Genomic DNA, 6,000 nt, shown 5'->3' on the forward strand with positions numbered 1-6,000 from the left:
ACAAGTAAACATTGATCGCTAAATTGTAGTAAATAAAAAAAGAATTGTAGAAAAGAAAAAAAGAATTATGGAAAAGAAAATTGTAACACTATAAAAATCATAAAATAAAAATAATGCATTTAGTTATTAATGATATTTATGGTAATCAATTTTATTTTAAGTGTTTGTTATGTATTTGCATTTGGAATAATTTTTTTATTGCGCATGATTGATTTTTGGTTATTGAATAACATTTGTTCTTAAATGAAAATCCTAGTAAATAAAAATATAATAAGTATTAGCCCACAAAATAATATTCTATTTATAAATAATTTTGGTTTAATTACTATGAATTTTAGGGTTATTTAAAAATGAATTTCAAATTTAGAAAAAGAAATAAAAAAGAAAAAAAACAAAACCTAACCAAATCGGCCCATTAAGGCCCAGCCGCACCTAACCCTAATCAGCCGCCACCCTTGCCCGCCAGCCTCTCCCTCGCTCCTCTCGCTCGCTCGGCTCACTCCCTCTCCAAAGCGGCAGCCTCACGCAGTCAGCCGCCACCCTTGATCCGATTGCTGGTCGAGCCCCGCCCTCGCTGCCGCGCTTCGCTCCGGCTGTGCAGCGGCGTGAGCACCGAGCACACTCGCGAATGGAGAACTGCTGGGGTGCTCGGATCAAGGATGGGAGCGCTCACCCTAGCGCCTCAGGTTCGTTATCCGCTCGATGATAGTCATTACCCTATTTCTTAAGGTAATGGACGGGACATGTGCAGTGGTTCTTTCGTTATCTGCTCGACCGCTCAGTAGCACTTGCCCTCCTGACTTCCTTTAATATAAACCTTTTCCATCTTTCCCCTTGTAGTTGTCCTCGGCTCCCAAAGGAAAAATTGCTGGGAAGAAGGTTCAGGTTGATGAAAGGTTTGCTCTATCCTTCAACGGCAATTCTACCATTGTTTATTGTTGTTCAACTTCCTTCCTCTCGGTCATATGGTTGTTGTATTATTTTTTCCACTTGAAATCAGTACCAAAAGGACAGGATAACAATTTAAGCTCCCTGACTTATTTTTTAGGTTTACTGAAATAACTAAGATAGTTCTAAGGCTCTATCCCCTGTATTTAGGGGTGTTCAACAGTGAGTTGCCCAGTTTATGCGAAACCGTTGGATGCCCAATATTAGATTAATTAGTCACACGGCTATTGCTTTGATTGCTTAGCTTTTATCTGAGACAGTTTGGAATGGTTTGGAAGAAACACAGCTGTTGTCTGCATTTCTTGGAAATAGCAAGCACGGGTCTGGTATAGGGTTTAACATTCTTTACTTGTGACATTAATAAGTGACATGAGGTTGACTTCACTTAAAGAAATTTTATTACTACCTTATTAGATAGCAATGCTAGTAATGTCATGACAAGGCTAAAATTCTACCGTATTACTACCGTGTAGATACGAAATTAGGAAAAGTACTAAAATTCTACCTTGATTTATTTTGATAGTGTCATGACAAGGCTAGTAATGTCAACCAATTCACATCAGATAGTCGGTTTCTATGACCTATTGATTAAATGTTTTGAGTAGTTAGTCACAGTTATATTAATGCCAACTTATATTGTTTTTTCCTTATAAAAGGCATGTATGTTTACTGTGTTATCATATGCCCACATCGGTTGCTCTTCACTAAAATGTTTTAGGATCCTCTAGGAAAATTGATTTCTGGAGCTGATTCTTCGACATCAACAATCCAGCACTGCTAGATTTTTTGCCAAAGATGGCAATTGTTACTGCCTATAGCTGTCTGTAGGTTCTCTTGTCAATCTTTAGAGTATGAAAATAAATCTTCCAGGATCTTGATCGAGTTAGATGACCAGAAAGTAGCATGGACAATCTGGAAGAAAATCCAATTGGAATCTAGCGTTCTTGATTCAGTAATTTTAGCCTAACGCATTTCAGTCTACTATATTGCTATTTGACGTTTCGATTTATGTGCACTCTGTGATCACTCTGTAGTTCTTGTAACATGTTATTTTATTGCCATCTGAAATGGTACACAACAAGCAGATATAGTTCGTTGCCTCCGAAACTGGTTTGTTTTTCTTTTCAGAAAAGTGCCATGCGTGTGACAGTTTTATCACACTCACCGCATTTACTCTTTTTCACCAGGGAGAAAGAATTGGCTGTTGTGAAGATCAACCCTGTGGATGTCGAAATTATCGCTAGTGAGCTTGAGGTGTTCATACATCCAAAACCATGACTGACAAATAATAGTGTCTCATAATTCGTTTAAAAGCCTATCCTCAAGTGCATCTGAATATTATATGCGTACAGCTGGACAAGAAGATCGCGGAGAGAGCGCTCTGTGAGCACAAGGGTGATGTCGTGGCTGCGGTTCGATTCCTGCTGCGCTAGTTCCGAGATTTCGTCGCCAGCATCATATGTTTTTACACAAGAGGTGATGATGTGAAGCACTAGTACTTTTGTGTGCCTGTTTTGGAAGTTTGCTATTGGAACTATGTTGCAGAAAATTAAGAATGAGAATACCATTTTGGACGGCACTGATATTACCCTGTAACCGTACAATTCATTATCCATTTTTTTTGCCTTTTCACATCATTGATAATGGCTAAGATGCTTTAATGTTATGTTCCAGGTCTCATTTATAGATTCTTGGGTATTATCATTGAGTCCTATGAGACGAGCATTTCTCAAGGCGATGAGGAAATCTAACAATCATTAATTAAGGTAGTTTTTTCATAAATACTCTCTTTGGTCATTTCATAAATACTAAAAGTAGTTTTTTCTTGTCAATATAAGGTAGGTGTACTCTTGAACTGCAGATACATATATCTGGTTGTTGGCCTGGGAAGAATAAGATGGCAAGGCTCTGGATCTGCAACACAAGAAGAATTGTCGTCACTAATAGCGTGTACCTCCATTTTGTTAGATGAAAAATGAGATGGGGTGGCTGATCTTTGCTATTTTGTAACTTCTGGTACAAGATATTTTTGTGAATGATCATCTCTGGAGCTTTTGTGAATGATCTAGCTAGCTATCTGTAAATGGTCTAATTGTGAATGATATTATAACTGTGATGCTTTTGTGAATATATAATTGTGGTGCTTTTGTGTTTATGTGATGGATCTATGACTGTGGTATACTGATTAACTGTGTATGTCTTTATGATTTGTGTATAAAAATATGTGATTTGTGGTGCTTAATTAAATGTATATTATTATTAATAACAATTGTAAAAAGGGCGACTTTCTGTTGGTTGCTAAATGTATAGTATGTCGACTTACGGTTGGTTGCTAAATCTATAGTACAGCAACCCACGGTTGGTCGCTAATTATATAATATTAGCAACGGACGGTCGGTCGCTAAAAAGATGTCGGTCGCTAAAGCCTTTAGCGACGGCACTTACAGCGACCATCCTTATGGGTCGCTAAAAGTTTTTAGCAATCAACCGTAGGTCGCTGAAAGCCGTTTTAGCAACCAACCGTAGGTCGCTGTAAGTGAACCGTCGTGTAGTGTCTATTTTAGTTTTCGTATTTAACAATTCTGAAACTAAAATAAAATAAAATAAATGGAATAAAAATTAGTCTATATATATAAACTAAACACCCACTAATACGCATGGCTGTTCTTCGTTGCAGATTGAGTTTTTTTGGTCGGTGGGGTGCGAATGATGAGAGGAAAAAACACGTAACGAGAGATTGGTCCTTGAATGGTGAAGAATATTGAGTTAGGCCTTAGTTTTCACACCACAGGATGTTACGAATAATTGCAATATACGTGAGATTCAACCACATGGGGGCTTAGTTTAGTACTTCAGGCATATGATCATATCATATTCAGCTAAGTTTGACAAACCAGCTAGCCCTTACTACTAGAAACTGCCAGGTACCGGTTACCATTACAACTAATTAATCCTCCTATTTCACTTGAGGCCATTTAGACCGTTTCCAACAGTTCTCCCTCCGAACTCGTTCTACTCACACTTTCTATTATATTTAAATATCTCACCCTAAGAGCTAGTTTGGAAACACCATCTTCCCGAGGGATTTTTATTTTAAAAAAAAATAGTTCATTTTTTATTAGAAAAACAAAAATCCCTTGAAAAAAATGAAGTTTTCAAACTAGTCCTAAAAGATTATACATCTTATTTCTCCTTCTCTCTAACCATTCCCTCTATTTAGCAACCTTATACAGTATAACTCAATAATTTTACATTTTTATATCGTTTTTAAAAGTTTAAAAAAGTTAGCGTAATACACATTGTTACTAGATTATGGAAATTAATTTCAAAAATAAACATAGTAAGTAACGAATTAGAAATGATTATAGCTCTCCCATTATGTCCCGCCGCCTCCCGGCGCCGTTGGACGCGGAATCTCCCTGCCCGTACACGCTCACAGGTGGAGGGGGGCAACTCTGGACGCCCTTGGAGAGCGTCCTACGTTACTCCATCTCTACGTTGCTATTCATATGGGCTCACTCGTGTTCCACTCTTTAACTTTATCTACCTTATTTGCGCTACCACCTATAAATAATAAGCAAGACACTACGTACACAACCACTTCTGACAATTGAAACATTTAGAACTGATTTCATTCGATCGATCACATGTTGGTTCGTGGGCCCTGATCACTCTCTAACTTGTCATCTGATCCTTGACTACTAGAGCAGGTGTGGACGGTTGCACACATGCATACTAAATTTCTAGAGAACTTTTTATATGTATATCTTTTACGATAGACCTAATATATTCCTCTCGCTATATCTCAATGAATCTCAATTCCCAATAAAATGTATATTCAGGATATTTTATGTAAGCATGTGAGGATATAAAACCTCAACGTCCCTCGAACTCCATGACTAGAGCTAGCAGTAGTATAGCATGGTCGTAGGAATCAATAATGATGCGTCACAAGTGGTGGCGGGGGAATAGGTCCATCCAATTGACGAAAGCGAAAGCACGATCGATTCTCTCCAAAGTTAGATGGCGATGCTCATTACTCCATGTAGAGGCGATCGTGAAGATGAAGCTCGGCGAGCTGAAGGTCGTGGAGGACCCTGTTCGGTTATTTTTAATTCATATGGATTAGAGGGGATTGATATGGATTGAAGAGAATTTTGACTTACTAGAGATTGAAATCCCCTCAATCCCCCTCAATTCATATGGATTGAGGTAGAACCAAACAAGCCCTAAGATGGCTCATGTGGTCGAGGTGGAGGCTTACATTGTTTTTATTCTTGGTATGTGGTTCTGACTATACTAAAGGCAAGATGTTGATTGTTGGGGACCTTCGGCGTCCGAAGGTCCTCAAAAACATAATTTAACAATGTTTCTGGAGTATAAATGTCTGAACAGGTATCTTCGGACTCGTATCAGAAAGGGAGAAGCTCAAAAGATACGAAGGTTGACACAGCGCCGAAGCTGTGAAGCAGTAAAGCTTCGGCATGTTCGCAGAAGAGGGAACCGACTTAAAGATGAAAAGGCCATTTAGACCTCGATAGATTGCTATGGAATTATCACCAAATGTAAAGGGCATGTATGTAATTTTGTATGGGATGTACCCCGTGCCTATAAATAGGTGAACAGTACTCCCGTACTGTTCACGTTGACTTGGCATTTGCTTTTGCGTCACACTTGTATTTTCATCTTCTTCCAAGCCGAAGGTACATTTATAATTCAATATTGTCTCTATTTCTCTATGATGAGTTAATAAAGTTAGATTAATGTTATATGATTATTTATGCTATCTTTTATGTTTCATATGCCTCGTCTTTTACTAATGTATGCTGTATTGATGAAGGTTAGTCCTTCATGACCTTCGTCCGGAGATCGTTATATCCTAAGGGAAATAATGCTTCAAAGGACGAAGGACCTTAATGTTTAACATTTTCTGTGTTGCCTTGTTCTTAACTCATAGCATTTGAGAACAAGTCTCCAACATTGGCGCCCACCTCCGGTGAACTCACTTCCACTCCTTGAGCTTTTCAACACCTTCGGCAAGCATCACCTTCG

General features: G+C 38.4%; 1 long non-coding RNA gene across 1 annotated transcript; it reads left to right on the forward strand.

Moving 5' to 3' along the window:
• The first annotated feature begins 1,829 nt into the window (after positions 1-1,829).
• Positions 1,830-2,516, forward strand: LOC103630707 (uncharacterized). Its single transcript, XR_002262661.1, has 2 exons — positions 1,830-2,202; positions 2,301-2,516. It is a non-coding gene; the product is annotated as an uncharacterized lncRNA (long non-coding RNA).
• The last annotated feature ends 3,484 nt before the right edge of the window (positions 2,517-6,000 follow it).

Source organism: Zea mays, chromosome 6, assembly GCF_902167145.1.
Source record: "Zea mays cultivar B73 chromosome 6, Zm-B73-REFERENCE-NAM-5.0, whole genome shotgun sequence".
Lineage (NCBI taxonomy): Eukaryota > Viridiplantae > Streptophyta > Magnoliopsida > Poales > Poaceae > Zea > Zea mays.